The sequence below is a fragment of the Mustelus asterias genome, chromosome 19 (assembly GCF_964213995.1).
Source record: "Mustelus asterias chromosome 19, sMusAst1.hap1.1, whole genome shotgun sequence".
In the NCBI taxonomy this organism is placed as follows: domain Eukaryota; kingdom Metazoa; phylum Chordata; class Chondrichthyes; order Carcharhiniformes; family Triakidae; genus Mustelus; species Mustelus asterias.
The window spans coordinates 25,345,712-25,362,328 of NC_135819.1; the positions used below are offsets into that span (position 1 = coordinate 25,345,712).

At 46.1% G+C, this 16,617-nt stretch overlaps 1 protein-coding gene across 1 annotated transcript in view; it reads left to right on the top strand.

The window, feature by feature from the left end:
- LOC144507822 (NUAK family SNF1-like kinase 1) overlaps positions 1–16,617 on the top strand; it is a 99,407-nt gene that overhangs the window by 25,759 nt on the left and 57,031 nt on the right. The gene's annotated exons all lie outside the window — the stretch shown is intronic.

Sequence of the window (16,617 nt, forward strand, 5' to 3'; positions counted from 1 at the left end):
GAAGATGTACCAGGATTTTGACCCAGTGACACTGAAGGAACAGCGATATATTTTCAAGTCAGGATGGTGAGTGGCTTGGAGGGGAATTTGCAGGTTGTGGTGTTCCCATGTGTCTGCTGCCCTTGTCCACCTAGATGGTCGTCGGTTTGGAAAGTGTTGTTGAAGAAATTTTGATGAGATCTTGCAGTGCATCATGTAGCTGGAACATACGGCTGATACTTTCAGTGATAGAGGGAGTGAATATTGCAGGTGGTGGATGGGGAGCTACTAGAGTGGCTGCTTTGTCCTGGATGATGGTTATGAGCTTCTTGAGTGTTGTTAGAGTTGCACTCATCCAGGCAAGTGGAGAATATTCCATCACACTCCTAACTTGTGCCTTGTAGATGGTGGACAGGCTTTGGGGAGTCAGGAGGTGAGTTACTCACCACAGGATTCCCAGCCTCTGATCTGCTCTTGAAGCCACAGTATTTATACGGCTGATCCAGTTCAGTTTCTTGTCATAGTATCAGGATAGTTAGGATGTTCATAGTGGGGAATTCATCGATGGTAATGCCATTGAATGTCAAGGAGTGATGGTTAGAATCTCTCTTGTTGGAGATGATCACTGCCTGGAAATTGTGTGGTGTGAATGTTACTTGCCATATTGTCTGGTCTTGTTGCATTTTAAGAAGTCTCGCAACACCAGGTTAAAGTCCAACAGGTTTATTTGGCAGCACAAGCTTTCGGAGTCTCGCTCCTTCATCAGGTGAGTGAGGAGTTGTTGCATTTGGACATGGACTGCTTCAATATCTGAGTCGTCGCAAACGGTGTTGAACATTGTGCTGTCATCAGTGAACATCCCCACTTCTGACCTTATGATGGAAGGAAAATCATTGATGAAGCAGCTGAAGGTGGTTGGGCCAAAGACACTACCCTGAGGGACTCCTGCAGAGATGTCTTGGGACTGAGATGATTAACCTCCAACCACCCACAACCATCTTCCTATGTGCCAGGTTTGACTCGGGTCGGCCTCGGGTCACTGTCTGTGTGGAGTTTGCACATTCTCCTCGTGTCTGCGTGGGTTTCCTCCCACAGTCCAAAGATGTGTGGGTTAGGTTGATTGGCCATGCTAAAATTGCCCCTTAGTGTCCTGAGATGCATAGGTTAGAGGGATTAGCGAGTAAATGTGTAGGGATATGGGGGTAGGGCCTGGGTGGGATTGTGGTCAGTGCAGACTCGATGGGCCAAATGGCCTCTTTCTGCACTGTAGGATTTCTATGACTCCAACCAGCAAAGAATTTTCCCCCTGATTCCCCTTGACTCCAGTTTTGCCAAGGCTCCTTGATACCATACTCGGTCAGAGTATTTCTTGATGTCAAGGGCAGTCACTCTCACCTTACCTCTGGAACTCAGCTCTTTTGTTCATGTTTAGAGTCATAGAGTCATAGAGGTTTATAGCATGGAAACAGGCCCTTCGGCCCAACTTGTCCATGCTGCCCTTTTTTAAAAAAAAACCCTAAACTAATCCCAATTGCCCGCATTTGGCCCATATCCCTCTATACCCATCGTACCCATGTAACTATCTAAATGCTTTTTAAAAGACAAAATTGTACCCGCCTCTACTACTACCTCTGGCAGCTTGTTCCAGACACTCACCACCCTCTGTGTGAAAAAATTGCCCCTCTGGACACTTTTGTATCTCTCCCCTCTCTCCTTAAACCTATGCCCTCTAGTTTTAGACTCCCCTACCTTTGGGAAAAGATATTGACTATCTACCCTTGTCTATGCCCCTCATTATTTTATAGATCTCTATAAGGTCATCCCTCAGCCTCCTACGCTCCAGAGAAAAAAGTCCCAGTCTATTCAGCCTCTCCTTATAACTCAATCCATCAATGCATCACCTCACATTTGTCTAAATTAAACTCCATCTGCCATTCGTCAGCCCACTGGCCCAATTGATCAAGATCCCGCTGCAATTGGAGATAACGTTCCTCACTGTCCAGCTTGCCACCAATCTTGGTGTCATCTGCAAACTTACTAACCATGCCCCCTATATTCTCATCCAAATCATTAATATAAATGACAAATAACAGTGGGCCCAGCACTGATCCCTGAGGCACACCGCTGGTCACAGGCCTCCAGTTTGAAAAACTACTCTCTACAACCACCCTCTGGCTTCTATCAAGAAGCCAATTTTGTATCCATTTGGATACCTCACCCTGGATCCCGTGAGATTTAACCTTATGCAATATCCTACCATGCGGTACCTTGTCAAAGGCCTTGCTAAAGTCCATGTAGACAACATCAACTGCACTGCCCTCATCTACCTTCTTGGTTACCCCTTCAAAAAACTCAATTAAATTTGTGAGATATGATTTTCCACTCACAAAGCCATGCTGACTGTCCCTAATCAGTCCTTGCATCTCTAAATGCCTGTAGATCCTGTCTCTCAAAATACCTTCCAACAATTTACCCACCACAGATGTGAGGCTCACTGGCCTGTAGTTCCCAGGCTTTTCCCTGCAGCCCTTTTTAAACAAAGGCACAACATTTGCCACTCTCCAATCTTCAGGCACCTCACCCGTGACTATCGATGATTCAAATATCTCGGCTAGGGGACCCGCAATTTCCTCCTTAGCCTCCCACAACATCCTGAGATATACCTCATCAGGTCCCGAGGATTTATCTACCTTGATGCGCTTTAGGACTTCCAGCACCTCCTTCTCTGTAATATGTACACTCCTCAAGACATCAGTATTTATTTCCCCAAGTTCCCTAACATCCATGCTTTTCTCAACAGTAAATAGTGATGAGAAATATTCATTTAGGACCTCACCATCTCTTGTGGATCCGCACATAGATGACCTTAAGAGGCCCTACTCTCTCCCTCGTTACTCTTTTGCCCTTTATGTATTTGTAGAGCTCTTTGGATTCTCCTTTGCCTTATCTGCCAAAACAATTTCGTGTCCCCTTTTTGCCCTCCTGATTTCTCTCTTAACTCTACTCCTACACCCCCTATACTCTTCAAGAGATTCACTTGATCCCAGCTGCCTATGTACGTCATGTGCCTCTTTCTTCTTCTTGACCAGGGCCTCAATATCCCGAGTCATCCAGGATTCCCGACTTCTGCCAGCCTTGCCCTTCATTCTAAGAGGACTGTGTTTACCCTGAACCCTGGTTAACACACTTTTGAAAGCCTCCCACTTATCAGACGTCCCTTTTCCTTCCGACAGACTCCCCCAATTAACTTTTGAAAGTTCCTGCCTAATACCATCAAAATAGGCCTTGCCCCAATTTAGAATATTAACTTTTGGGACAGACTGATCATTCTCCATAGCTATCTTAAAACTAATAGAATTATGATCACTGTTCCCAAAGTGATCCCTCACTAACACTTCTGTCACCTGCCCTTTCTTATTTCCCAAGAGGAGGTCAAGTTTTGCCCCCCCTCTAGTCGGGCCATCCACATACTGAACCAAGGCTGTAATGAGGTCAGGAGCTGAGTGACCCTGGCGAAACCCAAACTGGGCGTCACTGAGCAGGTTATTGCTGAGGAGGTGTTGCTTGATAGCACTGTCGATGACCCCTTCCATCACTTTACCGATGATTGAGAGTAGAATGATGGGACTGTAATTAGCCAGGTTGGATTTGTTCTTATTTCTTGTATACAGGACATACCTGTGCAATTTTCCACTTTGCCAGATACAGCTTAGCTAGGGGAGAGACAATTTCTGCAGCGCAAGACTGCTGGTTGAAGCTGGGTGGTCTGGTGGTCAGTTCAGTTCTATTTCTTTTAGGCTTTTCTTTTTAGCCAATTGGTACAACTGAGACCATTTTAGAGACATTTCAGAGTCAATCACATTGCTGCAAAATTAGAGTCACATACAGGCCAAGTGATGACAGCAGTTTTCCTTGTAATACTGTCAGCAGGTCTGCTCCCCCCAGTCCAGTGTCGGCCTCAAGCTGCAGCTAGGCTCTGTAGCAGGGCCTCAATTAAGCCTTGAGGCAAGTCTCTTGCCCCTGCAAAACAAATCCCCTTCTTCCTTGGTGCAAATTCAGCAGCAGGGAGGAACTGTAGATCTGGGCCTCCTTCAAAGCTGGTCAGCAAAGAAAATGACAGACTCCCAATTGACAGAAACAGGTAATCCAGAAAGTTAAACTCCTCCAGCTCAGTAGAGTCACAACCACCTGCTGCCAATATTATTTCAGGTTGAAACAATTAAACTAAATTAAACAAACTGAGTGACAAATCAAGAGGGCCACCCCTTAAGGAGACACCGCATCAAACAAAAACAAATCGCAAAGGAAACTTAAAACATCAAACTAAAATGTGACTAAACGGGTCAATAAGGCATCCCAGTCCCTGCAGTGCCCAACAGGCATAGAAGGTGCCAATGGTGCCCATGGACACCACATGCTCCCTCTCCTGTCGCCGCGAATGTAGCCACAGTAGAGGGGCAGACAGTCGGGTCAGACGATCCTCTTGGTTGACCGCTGCCTGGACCTGTTGATGGTGAATTTGGCCAGGAGCAGGAGGTCCTCCTCCTTCCCCACCCCCCTCCGCACTGGGTGTCCATAGATCAGGAGCAAGGGGCTGAAGTGCAAAAAAAATCAATGTAATTCTCCTGAAAAGAGCAGTCGTTGTGTGGAGGTATAAGGTAGATAGTGACATTTTGTTTATCTCCTTCTAACTCCATAATTTTAACTTAAAGTTTTTTTGTTCATTTATTCTTTAATGGGATGAGACTGGCAAGATCAGCATTTATTGTCCATCCCTAATTGCTTGGATCTGAGCAGCTTGCTCCTCCATTTCAGAGGACAGTTAAGAGTCTTAGAAACATAGTAACAGACAAAATAGGAGCAGGAGGAGGCCATTCAGCCCTTCAATCCTGCTCCAACATTCATTATGGTCATGGCTGATCATCCCGCTCAATAGCCTGATTTCCCCCTCCCCCATATCTTTTGATCACCTTCACCCAAGTGTTATATCTAACTGCTTCTTGAAAACATTCAATGTTTTGGCCTCAACTGCTTTCTGTGGTAGTGAATTCCATAGGCTTATCACTTTCTGGGTGAAGAACTTTCTCTCCATCTCAGCCCTAAGACTGTGACCCTGGTTCTGACCACCCCCTCCATCGGGAACATCTTTCTTGCACCTATCCTGTGTAGTCCTGTTAGAATGTTATACGTTTCTATGAGATTGCCCCTCATTCTTCCAAACTCCAGTGAACATAATCCAAACTGACTCAATCTCTCCTCATATGTCAGTCCGGCCATGCCAGGAATCAGTCTGGTAAACCTTCTCTGCACTCCCTCGATAGCAAGAACATCCTTCCTCAGATAAAGAGACCAAATCTGCACACAATATTCCAGGTGTGTGACCTCACCAAGGCCCTGTATAATTGCTGCAAGATATTCCTGCTTCTGTACTCAAATCCTCTCGCTATGAAGGCCAACATACTGGTGAGCCTTACATACGTGGTAGGGAAATTATTGGACAGAATTCTTAGGGACAGGATTAACTCACATTTGGAAGAAGTGCTTATTAACGATAGGCAGCATGGTTTTGTGTGGGGGAGAGTGTGTCTCACAAACTTGATTGAGTTTTTTGAGGAAGTGACAAAGATGATTGATGAGGGCAGGGTGGTGGATGCTGTCTTCAAGGACTTCATCGAGGCCTTTGACAAGGTCCCTCATGGCAGGCTGATAGAGAAGGCAAAGTCACATGGGAACCGCGATGAGCTGGTAAGGTAGGTACAGAACTGGCTTGGTCATAGAAGACAGAGAGTAGCAGCGGAAGGGTGTTTTGCTGACTGGAGATCTGTGACCAGTGGTGCTCTGCAGGGATCAGGGCTGGGATCACTGTTGTTTGAAATATATATAAATGATTTGAAGGAGAATGTAAAGTTTTTAAAGTTTATTTATTAGTGCCACAAGTAGGCTTGCATTAATACTGCAATGAAGTTACTGTGAAAATCCCCTAGTCACCACACTAGGCTGTTCGGGTACACTGAGGGAGAATTTTGCATGGCCAATGCGCCTTACCAGAACATCTTACAGACTGTGGGAGGAAACTGGAGCACCCGGAGGAAACCCATGTAGACATGGGAAGAACGTGCAAACTCCACACAGACAGTGACCAGAGGCTGGAATTGAACCCAGGTCCCTGGCACTGTGAGGCAGCAGTGCTAACCACTGTGCCACCGTGCCACTCAAGGCCCAAGGTGATCTGATTAATAAGTTTGCAGACGACATAAAGATTGGGGTAGCTGTGGATAGTGAGGATTGCCAGAGGATACAGCAGGATACAGATAGGCTGGAGACTTGGGCAGAGAAATGGCAGATGGAACTTAATCCAGTAAATATGAGGTGATGTATTTTAGAAGGTCTAATGCAGGAGGGAAGTATACAGTAAATGGCAGAACCCTTAGAAGAATTTACATACAGAGGGATCTAGGCGTACAGGTCCACAGTTCCCTGTAAGTAGCAACACAGGTAGCAATAAGGTGGTTGAGAAGTGTATGGCATGGAAATTATGAAGTGATAAATTTTGGTTGGATAAATGCAGAGACAACATAAAATAAAGGATACAATTGTAAAGAGGTGCAGGAACTGAGGGACCTGTAATGAGATGGGAATAGTGAGAGGAGATTTCTTAAAGCTGTTCAAAATCATGAGAGGTCTGAACAGAGTAGAGGGAGAAATTGTTCCCATTGAAGGAAGGATTGAGAACCAGAGGACACAGGTTTAAGGCAACTAGCAGAAGAAACAATGGCGACATGAGGAAAAACATTTTTCACACAGTGAGTGGTTAGGATCTGGAAGTACTGTCTGAGAGTGAGGTGGAGACAGATTTACACAGCAAGTGGTTAGGATCTGGAGTGTACCGTCTGAAAGTGTGATGGAGACAGATTCAATCAAGGCATTCTAAAGGGAATTGGATTATTATCTGAAAATGAAGGATTTGCAGGTTTACAGGGAAACGACGGGTGAATGGGACTTGGGAATTGCTCGCATGGATATGATGGGCCAAATGATCTTCTCTGTTGTAACAATTCTATGATTCTATGAACTGTTTGAGAGGTGAGAGTGACAGAGGGATGTTGAGGATTACTCCCTGTGCCACGTGCAGTGAGGCTAGGAATAGGAAGATAGTGCAGCTTAAGACATGGGAGGGTTTCAGATATCTGGACCATTGGGGTCTCTTCAGGGAAAGGTGGGATCTGTACAAGAAGGACGGGTTGCATCTAAACTGGAAGGGCATAAGTATTCTAGCCGGGAGGTTTGCTAGTGTCACACAGGAGGATTTAAACTAGTTTGACGGGGGGGGGGGGGGGAACCAAAGCAAAGGAATTTACTGAAGAGGAACCAGATAGTAGGGCCAGTAAGACTCCAAGAAAGAGCAGGCAGGGTGTATTTGCTAATCAAAGAGGGTCTGGTGGACTGAGGTGCATTTGTTTCAATGCAAGAAGTGTAACAGGTAAGGCAGATGAACTTACAGCTTGGATTGGTGCTTGGAACAATGATATTACATTGTTATATGGTTAAGGGAAGGACAGGATTGGCAGCTTAACATTCCAAGATGTTTCAGGCGGCATAGAGGGGATGTAAAAGGGGTGGGGGAGTTGCACTACTGGTTAAGGAGAATATTACAGCTGTACTGCAGGAGGACACCTCGGAGGGCTCATACAGCGAGGCAATATGGGTAGAGCTCAGGAATAGGTAGTCACAATGTTGGGGGTTTACTATAGGCCGCCCAACAGCCAGCAGGAGATAGAGGAACAGATATGTCAGCAAATTTTGGCAAGGTGTAAAAGTAACAGGGTTGTGGTGGGAAATTTTAACTTCCTCTATATTGACTGGGACTCACTTAGTGCTAGGGGCGTGGATGGGGCAAAGTTTGTAAGGAGCATCCAGGAGGGCTTCTTGAAACAGTATGTAGATAGTCCAACTAGGGAAGGGGCCATACTGGACCTGGTATTGGGGAATGAGCCCGGCCAGGTGGGCGACGTTTCAGTAGGGGAGCAGTTCAGGAACAGTGACCACAATTCAGTAAGCTTTAAGGGACTGATGGATAAAGAAAAGTGTAGTCCCCAAGTTAAGGTACTAAACTGGGGGAAGGCTAATTACAACAATATTAGACAGGAACTGAAGAATGTAGATTGGGGGCAGATGTTCGAGGGCAAATCAACATTTGGCATGTGGGAGGCTTTCAAGTGTAAGTTGATAGGGATTCAGGACCGGCACATTCCTGTAAGGATGAAGGATAAGTTTGGCAAGTTTTGGGAACCTTGGATAACGAGAGATATTGTGAGCCTAGTCAAAGAGAAAAAGGAAGCATTTGTCAAGGCTAGGAGGCTGGGAACACATGAAGCAAGTGTGGAATACAAGGAAAGTAGAAAGAAACTTAAGCAAGGAGTAAGGAGGGCTAAAAGGGTCATGAAAAATCATTGGCCAGCAGGATTAAGGAAAATCCCAAGGCTTTTTATACATATATAAAGAGCAAGAGGATAGGGTTGGCCCACTCAAGGACAGAGGAGGGAATCTATGCGTGGAGCCAGAGGAAACGGGTGAGGTATTAAATGAGTACTTTGCGTCAGTATTCACCAAAGAGAAGGACTTGAAGGATGATGAGTCTGGGAAAGGATGTGTAGATAGTTTGAGTCATGTTGAGATCAAAAAGGAGGAGGTATTGGGGTTCTTGAGAAACATTAAGGTAGACAAGTCCCCAGAGCCTGATGGGATATACCCCAGAATACTGAGAGAGGCAAGGGAGGAAATTGCTGGGGCCTTGAATGAAATCTTTGTATTCTCACTGGCTACAGGGGAGGTCCCAGAGGATTGGAGAATAGTCAATGTTGTTCCTTTGTTTAAGAAGGGTAGCAAGAATAATCCAGGTAATTACAGGCCGGTGAGCTGTAATTACCTGGTAATTAAGGTCAGTGGTAGGGAAATTATTGGAGAGTATTCTTTGAGAAAGGATTTACTCCCACTTGGAAATAAGTGGACGTATTAGCAAGAGGCAATATGGTTTTGTGAAGGGGAGGTCATGTCTCACTGACATGATCGAGTTTTTCGCGGAGCTTTTTCTCAGGGTGGAAGATTCAATTGCTGGGGGGGCACAGGTTTAAGGTCTGAGGGGCAAGGTTTAAAGGTGATGGACGAGTCAGATTTTCTACACAAAGTAGTGGGTGCCTGGAACTTGTTGCTGGGGAGGTAGTGGAAGCGGATGCGGTAGTGACTTTTAAGGGGCGTCTGGACAATTCCATGAATAGGATGGGTAGGGGGTTTTAGTTAAGTCGGCAGCATGGTCTGTGCAGACTTGGAGGGCTGAAGGGCCTGTTCCTGTGCGGTAATTTTCTTTGTTCTTTGTTGTAGATTCTAAAAATGATTGAAGCTTGTGATGAGGATAAGAAAACAGGACCATTGAGGGCTATTGCAGGCTAACATGTTAACATGTTTTAAATAGGAGTCTGTCACTTGATGAAGAGATGGTGCAGATGTTGCGATATTGGTCTCTGCTGGGTATAGGATGGTGCTGGGCTATGTTCCTACAAAGAGCAGCATGTATTTCCTGGAAGAGGTGAATCAGTACTCTGGATCACTGTTTTGGATTATTGTCTGTTAGGTGTCTCCTCCAGTTATCATTAAATCAATGAAAGAATAAACCAGAACGTATAACAGCCAACTGAATCAATATCACCTGCTTTACAACAGTATCCAATGTCAAAGTGACCACAACATGTTCCTTGACTCCTTAGATAAGTTATTGTGCTGATTGCTTTGAACCTTGAACTCCCCACATGAGAATGCATGGGAAGGTAAGAGAGATCATCGATTCTATAGAGAGGGATCAGGGAACATCAAGTTGTTGGAATTTGTAATTGCAAGACAGTATTGTCAATATATATTTAATTTCTAATCGATCAAGTTGTTTGGGATTGGCATCAGCGCATGGGAAGATCTTGCTGGAGATGAGCAATCAGGAAGGATGTTGGAAAAAGAAGAAGACATGACCGAGAGAATTGAGTCCTGCTGAAGGGAAAAAACATCTGTCAACCTCGGGCTAACAATATCCATCTACGCCAACTGTGGCAGCGACACTGCTATCAAATCGGCCTCCACACACACAACAGACAATGTTCAATCCAGAAGTGACTTCACCCTGGGCTCAGTCCATCATTTCCCAAGGCAGACACAACCATCATCATCTCCTGTGCCACATACAGGGGGAGTCCGAAGCAAGTGTAGCCATCAGGGATTGGCGAGTGTGACCAGGGTGTGCACATATAATGCAGTCTTCATTTGAAAGTCATATATTCTGTCCTTATTCCAATCTGCTACTTTGAGTTTATCTTATTATTTACAGTTAACTAATAGTTTGGGAACTAAAGCAGTGGAGCTGGTTACAGTGTCGGTACAGACTGAGAACCCAGGTGATGCAGAATGTATGCATTTTGGCACCACCAGAAATGTGACAATCTTCCATTGGCAGTTTGCATTCTAAATGTTGACATATTGGGAAAGCTGACACAAAGTAAAGCTTTGCTGGCAGGAAGTATAAGCAGATATAGGATTTGAAATATATAGGTTGTTATTGATTTTGCTTCATTATTGAAGATGGTCATTTCTTGAGTGCACAGAGTCACTGTGAAGAGCTTGCATGCCTTTCCACAGTGTGGGCAAGGATGAAATATCTGATTTTGCTGGGACTGTCTGGTCTTTGAGCTTGCTTTTTGTCCTTTGCTGCCTGTATTCTTTACTGTGTGAAGGAAGCAGTGCCACCATTTGAGATCACTGTCCAGATATTTGTGCATCTCTCTCGCAGTCTAGTAAACATGTCACACTTACCGTAGTGCTTGATCAATTAGATCATGATTGATCTGAAATGATAATGCTCAACTACACTTTCCAGCCTTATCCCCATAACCCTCGATTCCCTTACTGATTAAAAAGTAACACTGAACGCTACTATATAATAACACCACACTGTGATCTGACTGAATATATACATAAAATTAAAACACTGAGGCTGAGGGGTGACTTAATTGAGGTGTACAAAATATGAGGGGCCTAGATAGAGTAGACAAGGAGGAATTGTTTCCCCGAGCGGAGAGGTCAATTACTAGAGACACAGATTTAGGATAATCAGTAAAAGGATTAGCGGGGATATTAGGAAGAATTTTTCACTCAGAGGGTGGAGTGTTTGGAATTCACTGCCTAAGTTGGTGGTTGAAGCAGAAATGCTCAACTCCTTTAAAAAGTACCTGGATCGACAACTGAAATGCTATATCCTATAGGGTTATGAACTGGGTGCTGGAAGGTGGGATAAGAATGGGTGGCTACTTTTTTTCAGCTAATGCAGACACGATGGGCTGAATGGTCTCTTCCTATGCTGTAACTTTTCTATGGTTCTACATACATATATACATGCAATGTATGTATATATAAACATGTGAACATATAAAACACAATATATATTTAATGCTGATATATGTATCTCACGTAACTCTACACTGCAGTCTCACTAAACACTGATACATGTGCATGACTGATATATGTATAAAACACTTGATTTATGTGTACAACATGAATATATGTATATCACTGATTCATGTGTGCAACACTGATATATGCATATCATTGGACACGGATATATAGTAACACCACACTGCAACCTCACTGAACACTGATATACATATAAAATACTGATATACATATGCAATATTTAAAGTACAGTTTATTTATTAGTCACAAGTAAGCTTACATTCACACTGCAATGAAGTTACTGTGAAAATCCCCTAGTCGCCACACTCCGGCGCCTGTTCGGGTAACACTGAGGGTGAATTTAGCATGGCCGATTCACCTAACCTGCACATCTTTGGACTGTGGAAGGAAACCGGAGCACCTGGAAGAAACCCATGGAGAACGTGTAAACTCTACACAGACAGTGATCCATGCTGGGAATCGAACCCGGGTCCCTGGTGCTGTGAGGCAGCAGTGCTAACCACTGCCACCGTGCCACCTGATATATGTATAAAACACTGATTCATGTGAGTAATGCTGATGCATGCATGTAACGCTGATACATGCATGTAACGTTGATACATGCATGTAACGTTGATACATGCATGTAACGCTGATACATGCATGTAACGCTGATACATGCATGTAACGCTGATACGTGCGTGCAACATTTGTATGTATACAACACTGATTACGTATATCACTGCACACTGATTTATAGTAACACCACATTGCAACCTCACTGAACACTGCAGCATGTTCAACCTTCTTAATGTGTTGTTGAAATGCCTTCCCTATTATTTAGTGCAATAAGAGGATAAAGGATTAATTAAATCATGTCCGTTATTGTACATAATCTTGTCTGCTTTAGGTTCTTTGGATTGAATATAATTGTCCTAATTCAGTGCAATTAACTAGGAGTGTACCAGCTGTTTCATTCATTCAACTCTGATATCAACCTGCACTAAACCATCTGTCAGAAATCCCAGACAACATGTCCCTCCGTACATGGAGCTGATATTCAGATTGTGTGTTCCTGGAAGTGTGGCAACACTGGGACCTTAATTACTTAAGGTCTTCTGTATAGTTTACTTTCCACACAAGTAACCGACATTAATTTTTAATGGATTAAAAGTTTTAGTATTAATATCAAGTTGCTGAAATTGATATGTCACTACGTCCTCCATTTTCAGTCTCTTATCACAGATAAACAGAGTTAGGAATCCCTCACTCAGCTTCCTCTGAACAGAGTGCATCCAGTCTGATCCCTTTCTGATCGATTTGGGACAATAGTGCCCTTTGTAACTGATCTTGCTTCACAATGCTGTTGGAACAGCCCAATCAAATTGAGTAACACAAATTGCCAAGGCTTTTATAAAATCAGACAGTTTAAAGGAATCCATTCAGCCCATCTTCGAGCTCTCTAATTAATCCCATTCCTCTTTACTCTTCCCTCTTAAATCTCTACTTTGTTTTCTTTTCAAGTATTCATCCAATTTCTTTATGGAAGTTCCTGCTTTCATCACTCAGGCAGCATGTACCAGATCAACTTAATTTACTGTTTTTGTCTTATTTAAAAAATGAACCCTGCCTCTGAAGAGATGCCGGCGTTGGACTGGGGTAAACACAGTGTGGTGAACCATTGTTGGTTACCACCAGGAGTGCTGAGCCATGGTCTGGCCAGTACTATGAGTCTGTAGATATGTTACTGTTGGGGTTAGGGTTGGGCTGTTCTACCTGTTAATATAGTCCTATGGTACACCCCAGTTGGCTCCGCCTTCCGGGAGAGGTATAAAGGTCACTGCTCTGCCTGGTGACCCTTTAGTCTGGGATTGTATATTGTATATAGTAGCTCCGTTATTGTTGGTAATAAAAGCCTTTATTTCCCGGGTACATCCAGCCTCCCGTGTGATTTATCGCGCATCAATTTTATTACCAACAAAAATTTTTTTTGACAAAACCCGAGCGGCTTACGTTGGATCCACGTGCGGCGGGAGCGTCGAACACTTTCGACCATTGGTTGAAGTGTTTCCAAGATTACTTCGACGCCTCCACAGCGGTTCAAAACGACGCCGACAGACTGCGGGTCGTCCACGCGAGGGTAAGCGACACTGTATACTTAGCGATCCGTGAGGCCCAAGACTACAAAGGGGCCATCGAGCTTCTCAATAAGCGATACAACAAACCGCCGAATGAGATCCATGCTCGACACCTTCTAGCCACTCGATGGCGGCAGCCCGGCGAAACGACAGAACAGTACTTGTGTGAACTTCAGCAGCTAGCCAGAGCCTGCAACTGCAAGCCAGTGTCAGCAGCCCAGTACATGAGCGACCTAGTTCGAGATGCGTTCGTGGCGGGAATCGGCTCGTCGTACATTCGCCTTCGGCTGCTAGAGCAAGGTAACCTCAACCTCACTAAAACCGTAGAATTAGCTGACGCTCTAGAAACGCCCTCCAAAAGTCTGGAGATGTACTCCGACGACCGCGTGGGGACATTGTGGTAGGTGCAGCCACAGACTCCACTTTATTCAGTGGTTTCGAAAAACTGCGCGATTGCGTTTCCAGCCTCGGACCTGACAACGGCAGCAGCTGTAGGAGGCCTGCGGTGTTACTTCTGTGGGGGGGTGAAACACCTCGGCAGCGATGTCCAGCTAAAGCGGTATTGTGCTCCGCCTGTGGCAAGAAGGGGTATTATTCCAAAGTATGCCGGACCAAACCACCCTCCAAACATAGCAGTGCGGCGTGTGATTCCCCGGAGCCGGTCTCCCTGTCTTCAGCGTCTGCGAGGTATTCCACCACGTGCGATTCCAGAGCGTCGCCATTCCTAACGACGGAGTCGCAAGACACGTGTGACCTGCAGGGGCCGCCGTTTTTGGCGCCATCGACCACGTGCGATCCATGGGGGCAGCCATTTTGGTCGGCACCGACCGCAAATGACCAGCAGGGGCCGTCATCAACCAGCTCAGCTGCCTGCAGTTGCGCCCACGATCCAACGGTGGCGTCAATCATCCTGGACCAGGCCAAGCCTCACAGACTCGACAAGTCCATGATGGACATACAGGTAAACGGACGCCAGATTTATTGTTTGTTTGACAGCGGGAGCACGGAGAGCTTCATTCACCCTGACACCGTGAAGCGGTGCGGTCTCCAGATTCGGACTGTCAAGCAGACAATTTCGATGGCGTCAAGGTCCCGGTCTGTCACCGTGCTAGGGAGCTGTGTGGTCAACCTGACGGTGCAGGGCACGGTATACGAGAACTTCAGGCTCCTTGTGTTACCGCACCTTTGCGCGCCGATACTCCTAGGACTAGATTTTATGGTCCACCTGAAGAGTATAACCCTGCAGTACGATGGGCCACTCCCTCCGCTTTCAGTGGGAGCACTGCAGCCTCTAAATTGCCCAAAGCGCTCCACATGTAGTCTCTCGACGCTCAGGATTACCCCACCCTCCCTATTCCAGAATCTCGTGCCAGGCTGCAAGCCCATCGCAACAAAGAGCAGGCGTTACAGCGCTGAGGATCGGACCTTCATTCGATCTGAAGTTCAGCGGCTCTTCAAGGAAGGGATCATCCAACCTAGCGCTAGTCCTTGGAGAGCGCAAGTCGTGGTGGTTAAGAATGGGAACAAACCCCGGGTGGTCATAGACTATAGTCAGACCATTAACAGATACACGCAGCTGGATGCGTATCCCCTCCCGCGCATATCTGACATGGTCAATCAGATTGCGCAGTACCGGGTGTTCTCCACCATTGACTTGAAGTCTGCTTACCACCAGCTCCCCATGCGCCCAGAGGACCGAAAATACACGGCCTTTGAGGCGGATGGTCATCTGTACCACTTTTTAAGGGTTCCCTTTGGTGTCACGAATGGGGTCTCGGTCTTCCAGCGTGCTATGGACCGAATGGTGGACCAGAACGGGCTGCGGGCTACCTTCCCGTACCTGGATAACGTCACCATCTGCGGCCATGACCAGCAGGACCACGATGCCAACCTTCTTAGATTCTTACGCACTGCATCTCGCCTGAATCTGACCTACAACAGGGAGAAGTGTGTATTTCGCAAGCGCCGCCTAGCTATCCTCGGATACGTGGTGGAAAACGGGGTCCTTGGCCCTGATCCAGACCGTATGCGTCCCCTCCTCGAACTCCCCCTGCCCACTAGCATCAAAGCACTGAGAAGATGCTTAGGCTTCTTCTCATACTATGCACAGTGGGTTCCCAATTACGCGGACAAAGCCCGTCAGCTCATCAAGTCTACCTCCTTTCCCCTAAAACAGAGGCCTTTGCAGGAATAAAAGCCGACATCGCGAAAGCCACGATGCACGCTATTGATGAGTCCATCCCCTTCCAGGTGGAGAGTGATGCACCTGATTTCGCCCTGGCCGCCACACTTAACCAGGCGGGCAGGCCCGTCGCCTTTTTCTCTCGCACCCTCCAAGGCCCTGAAATTCGGCATTCTGCGGTGGAAAAGGAGGCCCAGGCCATTGTGGAGGCCGTTCGGCATTGGCGCCATTACTTGGCGGGAAAACGGTTCACTCTGCTCACGGACCAGCGGTCCGTGGCGTTCATGTTCAACAACACGTTACGGGGTAAGATCAAGAATGATAAAATCTTGAGGTGGAGAATCGAACTCTCCACCTACAATTATGATATCATGTACCGTCCAGGGAAGCTCAACGAGCCCTCGGACGCCCTGTCGCGTGGAACATGCGCTAGTGTGCAGGAGAATCGATTACAGGCTCTCCACAATGACCTCTGCCATCCGGGGGTCACTCGGCTCTTCCATTTTATAAAGGCCCGGAATCTACCCTACTCGGTGGAGGATGTCAGGTCGATAACCAGAAGCTGCCAGGTATGCGCGGAATGCAAACCGCACTTCTACCGACCTGACAGGGCACACCTCATTAAGGCCACTCGTCCTTTCGAAAGACTGAGTGTGGACTTCAAGGGCCCCCTTCCCTCGACAGATCGGAACGTGTACTTCCTCAATGTGATTGACGAGTACTCACGATTCTCTTTTGTCATTCCCTGTTCTGATATGACCGCTGCCACGGTTATCAAAGCATTACGGGATCTTTTCACCCTGTTCGGTTACCCCTGTTATATCCACAGCG